General features: G+C 34.4%; 1 protein-coding gene and 1 long non-coding RNA gene across 2 annotated transcripts in view; one reads left to right on the forward strand and one right to left on the reverse strand.

Moving 5' to 3' along the window:
• LOC147026950 (caprin-1-like) overlaps positions 1 to 19,090 on the forward strand; it is a 163,423-nt gene that overhangs the window by 48,460 nt on the left and 95,873 nt on the right. The gene's annotated exons all lie outside the window — the stretch shown is intronic.
• On the reverse strand, positions 17,291 to 18,602 carry LOC147026952 (uncharacterized). The gene is made up of 3 exons (XR_015057946.1): positions 18,036 to 18,602; positions 17,736 to 17,793; positions 17,291 to 17,446 (listed from the first exon to the last, which is right to left on the reverse strand). It is a non-coding gene; the product is annotated as an uncharacterized LOC147026952 (long non-coding RNA).

Here is a 19,090-nt window from a genome sequence, read left to right on the forward strand (position 1 = left end):
GATTGTGTCCGGATCTTCACCAAAATTGAATCTATTTTTCCTTGTCACACACCCAACCTGTCCACCAAGTTTCGTCCGAATCCGTCCATAACTTTTTGAGATATTCTGCTCACAGACAGACAGACAGGGGTGAAAAGATAACCTTTGGCCACCTTCAGTGACAGAGGTTAAAAATACAACCCAGCAAGCTCAATGTTCAATGTCCTGATATACATACAAGCCTGGGTGAATGATGGATGTAGAAGTGATGAAATCCGACCTTACACGTCCATGCCTCTGCACTGGATACGTTGATCATTGCTGCACGTACAAGCACGAAAGCACTTTCCACTGGAAGTGGCGATCCTTAGGTTGTGTCAGCTGTAAGTAGTGCCGTTTTATTGGAGACGTTGCTATTTTGAACATTTCCTCTATTTCCAGCACCTTATCTCCCTTAATTATTTTGTTGCTCCCTTGAAGTCATCTTCCACATGAATATTTTCATCTTCGCATCTTACCAAGCATATTTTAGGGTCATTGCATTGTGTCACTGGGTCATGACATTTGGTCACTGGGGCATGTCACTTGGTCATGTTATTGGGTCATCACATTGCCACCGGGTCATGTAATTGGGTCATTGTGCCATGTAATTGGGTCACTGGGTCATGCCATTTGGGGCACTGAATCATGTAATTGTATCACTGGGTCATGGCATTTGAACACTGGGTGATGTCAATGGATCATGGCATTGGGGCACTGGGTCATGTAATTGGGTCACTGGGTCATGGCATTGGGTCACTGGGTCATGTCACTGGATCATGGCATTGGGGCACTGGGTCATGTAATTGGATCACTGGGTCATGGCATTTGAACACTGGGTGATGTCAATGGGTCATGGCATTGGGGCACTGGGTCATGTAATTGGGTCACTGGGTCATGTAATTGGATCACTGGGTCATGTAATTGGATCACTGGGTCATGGCATTGTCGCACTGGGTCATGGCATTGGGTCACTGGGTCATGTCACTGCATCATGGCATTGGGTAACTGGGTCATGACATTTGGTCACTGGGTCATGGCATTGGGTCACTGGGTCATGGCATTGAGTCACTGGGTCATGATATTTGGTCACCGGGTCATGTCACTGGATCATGGTATTGGGTCAATGGGTCATAAGACATCATGCCATCACCCAGCAAACGGTTATGTTATTACGTCTCCCAATGCCCATGAGTCCATGAGTCCATGACGACAGAGGAAACGGACAGCTGTGCTGACGGCTCGGAATGGCGCAAAACCGTCACGCCCCTTGGAATGGAATACTTTTCGGTGTGAACGAGTCCCACACACACCTCATTAATTGGGATCACGTGATGCATGTTAATTCGTCTATCTTCATCAATTCTCCTCCATTATTTTATTCACTTCTTGATTTTACTGGAGGGTGATCAGCAAGGGTGCACAGTCCAGGCAGCAGTCCACAGAGGTGTGGCTACCTGCGCCGTATGAAGGGTTGTGGATTTCCAGGTGATTATTTACATTAGCAGATGAATAAATCGATCTACCCGCTGCAATGGCGATGGGACGGTGTCGCACACGAAGGGATAAACACACTTCACTGGCCTTGTTGATGTTCAAGGTGAGATTTCCTTGCAGAAGACGTTCCGCCATTGGAACAGCATGAAGCCCAAGTTCCAAGGAATACTTCTTCTGGAGTTATGGGGGACTTGGCAGGTTGTCAAAGCCTCAGCGAAGAACCGAACGAGCAAGACAGTACACGAGTTCCACCATCTAGTTGGGTCATCTGGAGAACTTCCGTGACCGTGGAGAGCGAAGGTTGGTTTCTCAATGGATTTGTCTTCTATGAGGGTTAATTTGAAAAAAATTGCGGGGGTGACCCTCGCAAAAGTGTGGGCTAACTCTGCAGGGGGCCAAAAACCAAAATGGCCACCACAGTAGGGTAAGAATACTGGTTCTGGCTCACTTTTCCCCATGTAAATGAATGGGGGATTTTCAGCCATGAAATTTTTCTTTTTTTTCCCCTAAAAAATAAATCCCCTTTTTAGCCCAAGGTATATTTATTTGTCTCCCCTTTTAACCTGGAGCCTGGTGTTGGCTTAGTTGTTAGGGTGGCGGCTTGGGATCCCAGGGTCCTGAGTTCAAATCCCGTTGGCTGCTGAATTAACACCAGGGGGTTGACTCAGCCTGCCATCCTTCCGAGGTCAGCGAAATGAGTGCCAGTGTACTGGTCCCGGTGTATGCCCCGGTTAGAATAGGTGTACCATATCCCTGTGTGTCGTAAGAGGCGACCAGGGTTGGTGTCAGGAAGGGCATCCGGCCATAAAACATTGCCTCAAGAAAAAGCCAAACCCCTGCACAGCAGGGAAAAATGGCTGTAAAAATGGCCATTTTTTTATTTCCCCTTTTAACCTAGGGGCTCTCTATTCAAATAGCCCATACAACAAGATAAAGATTTGTTAAAGGTGATTCTAAAGAAATATCTGAAACGTCTAAGCCCCGGGACACTCTTTATCAAATAACCAATGCATATTGTTTAGCTCACTCATTGAACCTATAAACATTTGTTCATTCTCAAATTCCTTCAATAGTTTAATTTTCTTTGCACAATAATCCCCATCTAAAATATTGAAAAACAAAACATTTGAATCTTTATATTTTTTAAGATACCCCTTTTGTGCCATTACGAAATGATAAACTTCTCTTAATGATCTCATCTGACCACCTCCTGAGTTGCATATCATTTTGATATTGTAGTAAATTATTTTTCCATTGTTCAATTGATAACCATCAAATTTTTCAGTCCATTCAAACATATTTATTATTTTCTTTACATCCTCTAACTTATTGGTTTTTAAATTGATTCGCATATTTGTTTTATTTACCTTTGTTTTAGATATTTTTTCAATAAGACTTATTTGATATTTTTCACATTCATTATGTTTTCCATTTATATACCAAGACTGAGATTTTCTCCACTCTTTAGTTTGACTAATACTTGGTTCGACCATTTATATATTGTGAAAAACGCGGCGGAAGCCCTTAAAAACCCTAACCCATCTTCCCATCGTTAAAACTTGTGTCCATATGGAACACAATCTATTCTATTCACTCTATCATACAATACCCATATGGAACACAATCTATTTTATACACTCTATCATACAATATCCATATGGAACACAATCTATTCCATTATCTAAAATAAATCTCTTATCATCAAAGGCTCCTAATGCCTTTTTATTTACTTCTTCACTATATATCTTATGTTTATAACTTCTTATTGTATTCATTTTCCTATATTCTTCTTTCTTATTCATCAAACAATTATAATAATTTCTAAAAGTTATTGATTTCTTTATTACATATTTCTTTATTCCCTTTAACCTTTTATCAATCTGATCACCATACTTATAAGCATATGCCTTTGCTCTCAATCCAATAAACTCACTCATTACTTTTCCACCCAACTCATCCTTAAACTTACCAATAACCTTTTCATTCTTTTTTGAAAATAACTCACTCTTCTTACTAAAATTACTTGTATCATATACTCCAATGTTTTTCTTCATATCCTTATAAACATCGTCAGTTTTTATATCTAGAATAAAACTATCGGTGTCCATATACAACAATGAAGCATTTTCACCATACTCTTTCTTTAAATCATTATACAAATAATCATACATCAATATCTTTGATAAATCAAGAACTGCTGTTCCAATATAAATTGGTTTATCCATGACAATACTTTCCTTTTTCATATGAATAGCAGAAAAGTTCTCTGAAAAAACCTCTTCTCTCTCAAAACTTGGTTTATTTATCAATCTAGAAGCTTCTTTCCAAGATGTTGCAAATCTAATGTTTTGCCTGTTTCTAACATTCTCCATTGTCTTTCCAAAGACAGCATTATTCATCAATTTATAGAATTCCCCTTCAAATTTTACTTTTGTATTTGTTCTCATATCTGTATTGAATTTAATATACTTTTTCATCCAAGGACTTTGTTTAAATTTTAAAACTCTATGAATTTTAGCTACTCTCAACCCAGCAGATAAATATTGTCTCAAGTTCCTTTGATGCAAAACATATCCCTCTTTATCATAGAATGTTGTTAATAACTTTTCTGTTGATTTGCCTTTAATATTAAAACTTTTATGATAATCACTGAACCATTCTTTCTTTGGGGTTTCTTTCTCACATGCAAAAGGAAGGTCTTTATGCTTATTATGAAGATCACTCGGGTACTTCAAATCAACTTCAAAATAATAACCTTCTTCTTTGTCATTCAATTTCTCTTGAGAAGAAATAACAATATTCATCAAAGCCTTTTCATAATCCTTTTCTTCCACCCACTCTAATTTACCATAAGGCAGAGATTGAGACATTGCCCATCCATACAAATTATTAGCATCAAAGTACATCAAATAATTACTATCTTTTTCACTCTCATAATTTGGAAGATATTTATTATTTGCTTTAGCATATCTTTTTGAACATACTTGTGATATTCCACCTCTCTTAGACTTCTCAATCATCAAAAGCATATCTACATCACTGACTAAATCTATATCTTGTTTTGTCATTTTCAACATTGCACTCCAAGCTAAACCAGGAGCTGTGAAATAGTGGGCAGGATCTAATCCATAACAATTTTTATTATGGCAGAGTGATCTAAAAGCTTCAAACACATCAGCTAACAATAAAACATCTGTTTTTAGATACAAATCATGATATTCTCCAAGGTTCTTTATCTTAAATATTTTCCAAATTTCTTGTGCGTGTTTATATTCCTTATCACTTATCTCTTCTTCATAAAGGTTATTATAGAAACTTTCTTTTGAAGGAAGTTGTGTTTCTTTAAATCTCATAAATGAATCCATATAACCATAAGGATAAATTCCCTTACTTGTAAGAATTTTCTCTTTACTTTGAATTTCATTCCTTGTTTCAATTTCCTCTCTAGTTAGAATTCCCTCTTTAATCAGAATTTCATCTATAATCAGAATTTCCTCTTTAGTTAGAATTTCATTCTTTGTTCGAATTTTCTGTATAATTAGAATTTCATCTTCAGTAAGAATTTCTTCATTCATTTCCTCATTAATTAGAATTTCCTCTTTACTTTGAATTCTCTCTTTAATCTGAATTTCCTCTTTAGTTAGAATTTCCTCTTTTGGAAAGAATGAATTAAGATTTGGAAAAGAGCCCGTGGAGCTTAGATTTGATGCGAGGTTGGCTAGTGGTGTTCCCATAAACTTGTAAGAATCAAGAAACCGAATACGAGTTATAGGTTTTGTGAATATCATTTTTGTAAATGAAATATACTTTTGACTTGTGTTTGTTATGGCAGAAACATTCCCTGGTGTTTTTGAAAGTTCATTTATAAATAGATGTGTATCATAGTTGGCGCTGTTGTGAAGAAAGACTGGAATAAAAGAAGGTAATTTATAATTAAGATTACAACAGGAATGAGCGGGGCCTCTATATTTACCAGTAAGATGGCAATGATCCCTAACTTTAGACTCCTCAATTTCCTCCTCACAAATATGACAGATATTGTTCTTTCTAAATTCTAATTTTTCTTCTATGGTTAATTTCATCGGTTCATTTGTTTCTTTCATTAATTTACTTAGTCTTATACAATCCTTTTCTAATCGTTTTACAAACTCTTGTGAAGCATTTTTTCCACTATACTGTTCAAGTTTATTATACTTTTCTCCAACAGATGATTTGATATAATAACAGAAACCACAAGGAATATGTTTTTGATATTTATTTGTATATGGTTCTTTTGGATTAGGAGAAGCAGTATTTATCTTTTTAAGGATACATTCAAAATCAGCGTATATCACAAATGGGTGCATGATAGATTTATTATAATCTTCAAAAGAAATCTTTTCACCAGGTTTAGGCATTGTAATTACAGCTGATTTATGATTACTACAATATTTTGAATGTTGTTCTAATCGTTCTTTTGTATGAAATGAATTAAGACATCGCTTACAAGGATATATTTTGTTTGCTGTTCTGAATACCTGAGAAGAGATTAATCTTGATAAATTATTGATGTATGTGTAATGTGAATTATTTCCAACACTAAAATATAAAAGATCAATGTGTGTTTCTTCATTTTTAAAGTTGTTTGAAATTTTTAATATTTGAACTTTGTTTGTATCCGTTAATCCATATACATTAATAGAAAGATTATTCTTTTTCTCAAATTTAGGAATATCTGTTAGTGGCATTGGGAAATTAAAATCTTTAATGTCCAAGGTATTCTCATATTTCATATATTGTTTTACTCTTTCTGAATTACATTTTGGTGGATGTAAGTGAGCAAGAACAGACCAGAGAAAACATTTATTATCATTATTCTTAATATTAACAACTGCCTTCTTTCGTTTTATTTCTTTTGGTAATTCAATATAAGAAGAAGCTTTAAGAGGGTTTGATTTTAGAATGTGTACATCTAAAAAGATGATTTTTTTAATATTGAATCCACTTCCTACCACTGTATTATCAACATCCTCCTCTTGTCTTGATAGTTCTTCATAAACCCCACTATTCAAAAAATCTTGAAATGATGTTATAAAATGAAGATCTGTCCTCATATAAGGAGTTTGTTCTTCATCTTGTCTTTTCATATTCATTTTCACTCCCATATAAAACTTTAAAGTTTTCATTTCTTTTAATGTGTTTTTAATAAATTTTTCAACATCAGGTTTCACTATTTCAATTGATTCAACTATTGATGATGGACCGGGTTCTCCAAATTGAAAAATCCTTATTTTTATATGCCCTTTAAATGCCCCATCAGTGTTTTCAATATAATAGTCTCCCTTTACTTTAAACTCATTTTTCTTGTGTTTTTGTGATTGAAGATGCCTATTATAACTACTCTTCAAAACATCCTTTGAGCAGGTATCACAATGTTTTCTTTCCAACTCAAGAGGGGATATTTTGTGAAATAGATTAAATGTGTGTTTGTTGGTTCGGAGGTGTTTTCTATAATGTTTATATTCGTGATTACAAACATCGCAGTATGTTGTATTCACCATATTTATATAATAAAACTTTGCTTAAACTAAAAATTTCTTGATGAAAATTTCGTTTATTTTACAGGTGAATCTGTGCTTAAACTAAAATTTTCTTGATGAAAATTTCGTTTATTTTACAGGTGAATCTGTGCTTAAACTAAAATTTTCTTGGTGAAAATTTCGTTTATTTTACAGGTGAATCTGTGCTTAAACTAAAATTTTCTTGATGAAAATTTCGTTTCTTTTACAGGTGAATCTGTGCTTAAACTAAAATTTTCTTGATGAAAATTTCGTTTATTTTACAGGTGAATCTGTGCTTAAAACCATTTTATCCTCCAACTTTTTCACTTAATAAATACAATGTTTCAAGACACAAAAGACAACTTTCAATCAATCTCTTCATTTGTTAAAGATGCTGAGAAATATGTCAAGGATGTAAAATTGAACAAAGATAAATATAACAACTATTGGATAAAAACAATTATGGTGGATATGATGAGTTCTTCAATTTACTTCAGTGGAAGGGCTTTTAGTATACCTGGAAGAACATCAATTAAGGTATCTCTAACAAAAGTTTCTCCTCTCCTTCTGGCAATATATTCAAAACTAGAAAAAGCAATGAAACAAGAAAAGGTATCAAAAAATAAAAACCTTATGGATGAAGCTTTAGAAAGAAAAGATAAGACCATCTGTAATATGCAAGGAGAAATTTGTATTTTTTTCAACAACCCTAAAGATATAAATCCTGATGAAATAAAGGATGTTAATATATCAGGTGAAATGACATTTCGTTCAATTGTAGTTAAGGATCATTTTAAAATTACCTTTAATATAAAAAATGTAGCAGTTGAATCTGTTAATGAAAAAATGTATATCGATATCGATGGTAATGTTTTTTCTACTAATTAAATGAGCCAATATTCAACTGAAGATTTTGAAGATTATGAGAGTGATTATGATACCGAGAGTTTGCATTCAAACGATAGTTATGACACCGAGAGTTTGTGTTCAAATGATAGTTATGAAAGTATAGATGATTCTGAAAGTATCGAAGATGATATCGAAGATGAATTTCAGTTTAAGTAAAGTTTTACTTTATAAATATGAATAGTTTACTCGATTTTGAGCCTCTTGAATTCCATGATTCTCCATATGACAAATTTGAGAATTGCCCTGCGTGTGAAAGACGGGGATTAAACACAGAGTCAAAAGCCTATAAACAATGTATATTCTGTGATTATCTTATAATTAATGATAATCAAAAATATAAAAAGGAAAATAATTCTTTTAGATTTACACCAAAAATGAATTACTTTACAAGATTGATTCGAGAAATGAATGTAAAGAACGAGGGTGAGAACACACCTTTCCTTACAAGGGAAGAAACTGAACGTATTAGAGAAATGTTCAAAGGATTGTTGTTATATCTTATTCATGGATGTGATTTTCAGGGAAATATCAACACAAGATATTGCATAAATAAAATAATGGATTATCTTGAAATTAAACCTGAACTTAGGATAAAATATAGAATTTCGAAAAAAGCCAATAATAAATTAAATAACCTGTTTTCCAAATATATAAATGAATGATTTTTTACCTATTTGGGAAAATAAGATAAAATTTGACAACCATAAAAATCTCCCAAATTCATTAAGATGCCTCATAGTTGGTTCAAGTGGATGTGGAAAAACCTGCTTACTTTTAAAGATGCTCCTCACTCCCAACTTTTTAGATTATGATAATTTAATAATTTTCACAAAGTCGAGTTTTCAACCAGAGTATCAACTACTCTCACAAGGTTTTAATGCTGGTCTTCAAAAAGAAGATATAATCGGTTTATTTAAACTTCAAAAAACCTAAATGATTTTAACATTGAAGATATAATACAACTATTTTGTGATACACAGAGATGTAAAAAGAAATCAAAACCGATAACTTGTATTCTGAGTGATAATACGGATGATATACCGTCTCCCCAAGATTTGGATAAATCCAAAAAGAACCTCGTTATCTTTGATGATTGTGTTAATGAGAGAAACCAAACGGTAATGGACAGCTACTACACAAGAGGGAGACATTCTTCTTGTAATTGTATTTATCTTAGTCAATCGTACTTTCAGCTTCCTCGTCGTTCCATCAGAAACAATGCTAATACTTTTATTTTATTCAAGTTAAATTCAATAGATATAAACAATTTTTGGAGAGACAATTGTTCTACATTATGTAGTAAAAAGGAATTTGGGGATTACATGAAACACACGACTGAAAAATATAAATATATTGTTGTGAAACAAGATGAGATATTAAATGATATTTTTCAATAAATAAATGGATGCGAAAGAAAGAGCAAGAAGATTTAGGGAACATCAAGAGTTGGTTTCAAAAGTTGTAAAACAGCAGGAAGACATAAAGAAGAAACGCAGACAGAAACTAACGGGCGAAGAAGCATTTGAAAGAAAACAAGAGAAATTTTTTGAACCACTTTTAAAAACTTCCCAAGGAAAAATGAAAGATGTTTCCACAGTTCCCACGGTAGAATATACTCCTAAAAAACTTCAAATGTTAAAAGATTTCAGTCAAATGACGGAGGAAGAATTAGAGCATTTAGGAGAATTAGAATATGATGATGAAGGTTTATTTCAACAACTGGAAGAGATTAATCGACCCCCTGATTATATTGTGAATGCTCTTCAAAACAATGAATATTCAGCGGATTCAAAAACCAAAGCAGGACTCATTCCAACAGAACAATCAGCAATATTTCATCTTGTTCAAGAAAAGGTATTGATATTTAATGATGAATTAAGGTTCTTGGGTTCTGCTCAACCCCCTGTTAAACTAACTCCAAGATTAATGTTTCTTCTCACAAAAGATGGAAGACAAGGTTCAACTGTGAGGGATGAATCAAAGTATATTGATAAACCATTGGATATGGAAAATAATGATGATAGAGTATATATTGATCTGCTGAACACTCTAAATTATAAGGTTATTCTTTCTGGTAAAAGTAGGAAGAATGAGAAGGAGAAACACATTATTCAGGCTTAAAGTATCCTTGGTTCAGGTATTAGTTTTCTTCCAAATGACCCATCGCAATTAGTTAATAGACTGTTATTGTTGTTAGGCAGTAAGAAGGCTGGAAATAACAATTGTTTTTAATGAAGCATCAGCCATTTTAGACCAGTTGATGAACATGAAAATAATTAATAAATATCAATATAAAGACATTTTATCTCATATTAAATAAGATGAGAAGCACAATCCTTAGTTTCAATTTCACAACAAGCGACCACACATCTTCATTCCCATACCCACTACAACTTGACACAACAAAAGAATATGAGGCATCTTTATTGTCCATGGAAACTTATAATACCTTATTTAATATAACCGAGAAAAATGACAAGTTTAGTTATAATCCGGGAAGTGGATACAAAACGATAACAGTCTCACCCGGAGCATATGAGATTTCTCAAATATCTTCCGAAATTGCTCGTCTTATGAAAGAACAGGGTGATGAACCAAAAAATATTGTTATAAACATTCAAAAACATACTTCAAAATCAACGATTAAAGTTAAAAATAACTACAAGGTTGATTTCACAATTGATAATTCATTTAGAGAGTTATTGGGTTTCTCCTCAAAAAGATTGAAACTAATGGGACGTTTTACAGTGATAATGTCATTCAAATATCCTCAGGAATAAATTCGGTGTTAATTCACTGTGATTTGATTGATGGTGCTTATAATGATGGGAAAAAAACAAATACAATATTTTCTTTCAGCGCATACTCAACCCCAATTGGTTATAAATTCAATATGGAACCCAAAAATTTGGTTTATCTACCTGTGTCAGGAAAAACCATACACAGAGTAAATTTTAGGATAACCGACCAAGATAATCGTGTGATTTCTTTTAATGGAGAAGTTATATCCATCAGAATTCACCTACGTGAAGTTTTCCAATAAATAAATACGATGCTTATTGTGAGGAAACACGAGTTGGGAAAATATAAAATAATTACAGGGGATGGGATGTTCCTTTCCCCATACTACAAGGGTGAAGGTATGTATCTTGGTAGAGGATACTATAAACCTAAGAGACAAAGGGGTGTTGGACATCAATTTAGAGGAGATGGGATAATTGATACTCTCATGGGTATTGGTTCAACTATTCTTCAACATAAAGATCTAATTGGTTCAACTGCTTCTGCTGTGGGAAATGTAGCAGGTGCCGTAAAGAGTATAAAAGATGCTCAGAAGGAATCTCATAAATTACAAGCAATAAAAGAAATTAAGAAAGGCAAAACTCAGTTGTCCCCCCAAGAACGACAGAAAATAATTCAAATACTTGGATCAGGGTTTCAAAAGTTTTAACATCTTTTTTTTCCTAAATAAATACAAGTATGGAAGCAATTGATAGTATCTATGATTTGGATGATACTATTATCATCTCAAACTCCACTAAAAAAGAAGATTACTTCAAGGTAAATGCAATAACTGTAACAGACTGGAATACAAATGGTACAAAAAGTTTTGAAATAAATAATCAACAAACCTATTTGAATCTCTCCGAAAGTTTCTTGTTGTGTAAATTTAAATTCACTAAAGCTGGGAATAATACAAACGCTACACTTGTAAATGATTTCTTTTGGAAAATGTTTGATAGTGTGCGTTTGTATATTGGGACACAAGAAGTTGAAGCGGTTGATTATGTCTCTGCTGTATCTGAAATGATAAAATTTACACTCTATATATTCAGTGATAGAATGGGAAAGGGGTCTGCCGAAGGTTTTATTCCTGATATGTCAACGGGAACAAACACAGACCCTGGATATACTCAAAGGAAAGGAATGTATAATGATGATACAAAAGCAGAAAATAGTTTTACTGTGGCAGTTCCTCTTAAAGGTATATTTGGATTTTGTGATCATGATAAAGTTCTGTATGGTCTTAAAATTAGATTTCAACTACAGAGGAATGATAATGAAAATCGATTGCTTTTTGGTGTTGGTAGTGCTTTTGGTGAACAGAATAAATTTGTAATTGAGGAGATGAGTTGGTATATCAGTGAATATACTCCTAATCTTAAAACAGAAGAGATGTTGAATCGAAGACTTAACTCAAAGAAACCACTCAGTGTATCATACCTCAAAAGAAGATGTCAACACGTTAAACTCAATCAAACTACTTACACGTGGAATTTGGGTGTTCTGGAAGGAAAGCCACGATATCTGTGGATCATTTTTAAAAAGCCAGATGGTGATACTGCGACTGATAAGAATAATGCATTGAGTGATAATGCTAAGGTGAAACAACTTCGCGTTTCTCTAGATGGAACATTTTACCCACGAGATAGATTGGAAATTAATTGGGAAAAAATGATTTTGCTGAAGCATACAAGTCTTACCAAAAGGTGTGTGAAAGTAATGGAAATAAAGAACCTATTTTGGATATGACAGCATTTAAAAGTTTGTATACAATCTATGCGTTTGACCTGAGTGCTCAAAAGGAAACTATAAAGTCTAATCGAGTGGATACTTCCCTATACATTGAAAGAGGAGAGAGTGAAGAAGTTGATACATATTGTTTGCTTTTGGAAGAAACAGAATTGCAGATTAATACAGATAATGGTGTGATGATTAGTCTCACATAATTTTTTGTTAAATAAATGAGTGGCAAAGTACCAACTGGGGTATATGTTAATCAAATCAATCTTCATAAACTATCATCTTGTGTTCAAAATCAAAAGCCTTGTACGATTAACGTTAATACAATTCAAAGAAAAGGAGCAGTAAGAATTGATGTTTTTCTCACAAGAGAACAGGTTAAAATCTTGAATGACACTGGCTCACTTAAAATTAAAATGACAAAACCAATGTTGAAAAAATATTCAATAAGAGAGGAAGGAAGGCTCAACTCCAGGCTCAAAAAGAATTGGAAAGACATAACAAAGAGTTGGAGAAACAAATTAGTGGAAGTGGTGTAATTGTAGATTTTGCTGAAAAACTTGAAGGTCTGCCTGATAAAGCGAGATTGCTAGTTGGAGATATGCTTTCTTCTATAGCACAAGCAGGTGTAAAATTAACGAAAAGAGGTAATGGATTATATCTTTCTAATAAATAAATGAGCATTGATGAGTGGTTGAAAGAATTTGGAAAGAATACAACATCAAATTTACAACTTGTCAAATATTGTAAGAAATTAAAAATTCATAATGTGGTTATTTGTATGAGAGATGAATTAACAAATGTGCCGAAACATACAAAGAATATTATTATGAACTTAGAAGATAATAATGGGAACGGTTCTCATTGGGTTTGTATTTTTAATAGTCAAGACAAATATTATTTTGATAGTTTTGGTCTTCCGCCACCTGTTGAAGTCATAAAATTCTTACAGAATGGTGTTTATCAAACATTTCAAGTCCAAGAATTAAATTCCAAGTGTTGTGGTCAATTATGCCTATATGTGTTATTTCAACTCAACAAAAATAAAAAAATTTATGATATTATTTTTAATCTAATATAAATGACTTATGTTGGTAAAGATGGTTCTATCTTTGGTGTATCTCAAGAACTGGATATTGATTTATCAAATTATTACACAAAGGCACAGGCTGAACGACATAAATATAATATAACCAAAAATATTAACATGAAAAATGCTTATAAATTAAAAAATTATCCAACCCCAACTGAAGCGAATGACTTGGTGAGATTAAGTGATTTATCACAATATATATACTTAAATAAAACGGCTGTGTATTCCAAAGATACAGAAGTGTTGATATTATCTCCAGGTCATACAGAATTCACAGTTCGAATTAAAATAAATTTTTATAAAGAAGGGCGTATCGTTTGTATGAGAATAGAACAATGGGGGTATGATATGAATGATTTAGGGTATAATTGGTCATTTAAAATTAACCTCGAAGACCTGGAACAATTAAATCAGTCTCGTAAGGAAGAATATTATCCACTTGGTATCGAGAATGAGTTTTGTGGGGCTACGATTAGTAAACAACAAATAAAAGAATTTAATAAGGGTAAATATAATAATGGTTTTGCCCTTGTTTATCTCATGAAAACAGAAAAAACAGGATTATATATAATAAGTAAGGAAATACAAAATGATTTAACTATGGGAAGATGGGGAGGTGTTTCGTGCCATAATATTATTCTAACATATATTTCTAATACATAAATGACAGCAAGAAGGCTTCAAGAAAATTATCATTTCTGTGTTCAAGCATACCTTCAAGAAAAGGGTATTCGGTATTTTAATAAATATGTTCTACAACATAAGAATGAGGTATTTTCAATAAAAGATTGGCATTATGCTGATGTTGATAAACCGACAACTTTAGATTTAATTAGAATGTTAAATAATGAAAAAATTATAAAGTTAAGAAAAGGTAAGGCTCTTTTAGAAATTCAAAAGAAATTTTATTGGTTTCCTGTTGTAAAAAAAATTATTTTGGATACAGGAATAACAAGAAATCCTGATGAATATATGTATGATATTCTATGGGGTGTAAGCGATTCAAGGATCGTAAGGGATGAGGAAGGAGTTGAAGAAGAGAGGGAAGAGGAGGAAAAGGAGAAGAGAGAGAAGGAGGAGAGGGAGAAGAAAGAGAAGGAGGAAAGAGAGAAGAGAGAGAGGGATGAAAGGGAGAAGAGAGAGAGGGAGGAAAGAGAGAAGAGAGAGAGGGAGGAGAGGGAGGAAAGAGAGTGGATGAATAAATATCAAAATATGAAAACCAGTGAGATTCAAAAAAGAATAGGGGTATTACAGAAAATAACTCAACCCACCGAGGAGGAAAACAAAGAATTGATAAGTCTATTTACAATACTTTCGACAAGACTATTGACATCGAGAAGACAGGTATTTTAATTCAAGTTTTTCATTTTTTTTTCTTAAATAAATGGGGGAGAGAGTGAAGGCATTTCTAAGGATTCTTTATGTTTTAGAAATTAAGATTCAAATGTGCATGTTGGAAACTAAAAAGGTTTTTGCACTCTGCAGGAATTTTTCTCATAAATAAATGAGTTATTGTCTCAAATGTAAAAAGAAAACTAATACTAAAAATATTTCATATATTAAAAGTAAAAATAACAGGGTTATACAAAAAGGTATATGTTCGGTGTGTGGTTCAAAAAATCAATTTATCTCCCAACACAAACTAGGAGGAGATATACAAAAGTTTTTATCAGGAAGTAAATTTACAACTACTGGAATACCAGGGGAATTACATCTTCCAGGGTATTCTTTCTGTGGTCCAGGCACAAACTTGGATAAAAGATTAGATGAGGCAGACAATCCTAAATCCTGGAGTAAGCCTATCAATAGAGTTGATGAAGTGTGCATGAGACACGATATTGATTATGGGAATACCACAACGTTGGAAGAAAAGCATGAAGCCGATAGAGAAATGTTGTATAATTTGTCTCTGATACAAAATCCAACCTTGAGAGAAAAAGTTGATCGGTTCATTGTGAAGAAGATGATCAGTGCTAAATTGAAACTTGGACTTGGAAAACTTGTAAGCTCTAATGATGTCATTAAGATTGAAGAGCAATTAGCTGATGAATTACATAAACCAATATTCACAAAGTTTCAGAGAAGGAAAGTTTATTCCAAGGAAGTAGATTATATCTGGTCTGCTGATTTGATTGAACTCAATAATGATAAGGGGTACAAGTATGCTTTAACCGTTATTGATTTGAGGAGTAGATATGTGTGGGTTGTCCCTTTAAAAAACAAAACAGGTAATACTCTTATGTTAGCTTTTCAACAGATATTTAATAAAAGTAAGAGAAAACCTAAAAAATTGTGGACTGATGAGGGTAGAGAGTTTTATAACAAGACATTTATGAATTTTCTAAAAAATAACAGTATTACATTATACAGTACCTTTAATGAAGGGAAGGCAGTTGTTGTTGAACGTTTTAATCGTACCTTAAAAGAGAGACTATATAAAAAATTCACACAACTCGGTTCACAACAATGGTCATCTTTTATTCAGGATATTGTGGATAAGTATAATGACACGATTCACACGGCAACAAATATGAAACCATCAGAAACATTTACAAAATTAAAATATGAAAAAGAGATTAATGTCAGAAAACCTAAGTTCAAAGTTGGTGATATCGTAAGAATATATAGGTGGAAATCTCATTTTGAAAAAGGTTATACGAAAAGATGGACCAACGAGCTTTTTAAAATTGTTGATGTAATAGATACGGTTCCTTGGACTTATAAGATATATGATTTGAAATGGGAATAGATTTTTGGATCATTATATACACAGGAACAACAAAAAACAAAGATAAATTGAAATTTTTTGACTCCGCCCCTTTTTGGCTCCACCCACACAAGCCCCCGCCCACACAAGCCCCGCCCACACAAACCCCACACAAACCCCACCACACACCCCCCACAAGCTCCAATAAATTGAAATTTTTGACTCCGCCCCTTTTTGACTCCGCCCACACACGCCCCTCCCACCGGAGCCCCACCCACACAAACCCCACACAAACCCCACACAAGCTCCACACAAGCTCCACACAAAAACTCCACACAAGCTCCACACACACAAACCCCACACAAGCTCCACCCATATTCATCATATTCACATAATTAGTGATTAGTTAATTAGTTCCCCACACACACAACATGTTTATTTAATTAAAAAATTATCCACCCATCCACACAAGCTCCACTCATCCACCCATCCCCCATCTCTCCACCCATCCATTTATCCACACAAACCTCATCCACATAAGCCTCATCCACATTCACCCCTCCCACACAAGCTCCACCCACATAAACCCCTGCCCATATAAACCCTGCCCACATAAACCCCTCCCACATAAGCCCTGCCTACACAAGCTCCACACAAAAACTCCACACACTTAAACCCCTCCCACACAAGCTCCACCCACATAAACCCCCGCCCACACAAGCCCCACCCACACACACACCCCGCCCACACAAGCCCCTCCCACACACACCCCGCCCACACAAGCCCCTCCCACACACACCCCACCCACACAAGCCCCGCCCACACAAGCCCCACCCCCCTCATCCCCCTGTGCGCCCCACCTTTGACCCACCACCTCCCTCATCCCACCCCCACCCTTCCCCACACACACACATGGGGAGGGGAGGGATGGGATGAGGGGGTGATGGGTCATTGGGGAGCGCACCTACCCCCCTCCCCCCAACCCCCCCTTTACATCTCTTTTATTCTTTTCTTGTAATTCAGAATCAAGTAATTGTAAACAAAACAAATATAATTTATTAATATTGAAAATATTAAATATTCATTTGCGAGAATGTACAATCTTTCCCAGCAATCTTCTTCAGATGCCTTGTGATTTCGAAACTCAGACACCATATTCTGTTTTGAAACAAAAAGTGGATAATAATTAGGTTCTATAAAGATAATTACATGGTAATATGAATAAGCCTCGTTGACCACTGAATTAACACACCAGGAGCCTGTCATCCTTTCAAGGTCAATAAAATGAATTCCAGTGTACTGACAAAACCACGTGCAAACTAATGATGCAACCAACATAAGGCGACATTCTAAAGAGAGAGTGATATTAATAATAATTCAGAAATATTTACCTCCAGAAAATCATGTGTTGTACGAGTGATATTAATAATAATTCAGAAATATTTACCTCCAGAAAATCATGTGTTGTACAAGATTGCTTCAACAGCTGATGTTGTGCGATAGTGCTGAAAAAAAAAAAAGTCAAGGGTATAGATGAAGAGACAGACAGGGAAAGCAACACACACACACACACGCACACACACACACATACACACACACATAGACACACACACACGTGCCTCACCATTGGTTTAATTCATTCGAGATCAGAGACCAGTCATTATAAATCATTGGCCTCTTCAATAAGAGCAGAGAGAGGTAGGTAGAAAGACAGACAGAGAGAGAGAGGCACACACACGTGTCTCACCATTGGTTTAATTCCTTCGAGATGAGAGGACGTGATAAGACTTCATGCCACTCATTGAAAATGTCTTTCAATTCTCTTCTAAAATCATTGATCTCTTCAATAAGAGTATTAATTTCATGAACCACGTCGTGATATGTGAACTCAATTTCTTCCAATGCCCTGTCAGGGAAAAAATATATATATATCAGAATTATCATGATTTAATTAATAATCATTTGCTTCATCGTTCAAAGAGAAAAGCATACACAAACTTACCAACTCTGTAGTGGGCTGTTGGCTTCATCGGAAGAAATATCGTCCATGCCTCAGTTGTAAAAATGAAAATCCCGTCTGGCAGAAACTTTGTCTGGCGAACCGCTTATAAAGCAACGATGAGGAGATTGCTTAATCATTGGGTGTGGGCACAGGAAATGACAAGCTTCTCTTAATGATCTCATCTGGCCACCGCCCGAGTTGCAAATCGTTTTTGGACATAAACCACGCCATAAAAGTTTTGATTCAAATGTTTTCAGTTCGTGTTCTGAGATAAAATATAAACACGAGACCTTGTCTCACAGAATAGTTCCTATTTTTCACAGCATGACAGTCCAAAACCACTTCCTCATTCACACAGCATGGCCGTGTCAAAAACACTTCCTCATTTTCACGGCATGAACTGAAAACATTTGAAACAAAACTTTTTTCTGGCATGGTTTATGTACAAAAATGATTTGCAACTCGGGCGGTGGCCAGATGAGATCATTAAGAGAAGTTTATCATTTCGTAATGGCACAAAAGGGGTATCTTAAAAAATATAAAGATTCAAATGTTTTGTTTTTCAATATTTTAGATGGGGATTATTGTGCAAAGAAAATTAAACTATTGAAGGAATTTGAGAATGAACAAATGTTTATAGGTTCAATGAGTGAGCTAAACAATATGCATTGGTTATTTGATAAAGAGTGCCCCGAGGCTTAGGCGTTTCAGATATTTCTTTCGAATCACCTTTAACAAATCTTTATCTTGTTGTATGGGTTATTTGAATAGAGAGCCCCTAGGTTAAAAGGGGAAATAAA

Source organism: Eptatretus burgeri, chromosome 5 (assembly GCF_056783735.1).
Source record: "Eptatretus burgeri isolate ZD-2024b chromosome 5, Ebu_testis_v1, whole genome shotgun sequence".
NCBI lineage: Eukaryota > Metazoa > Chordata > Myxini > Myxiniformes > Myxinidae > Eptatretus > Eptatretus burgeri.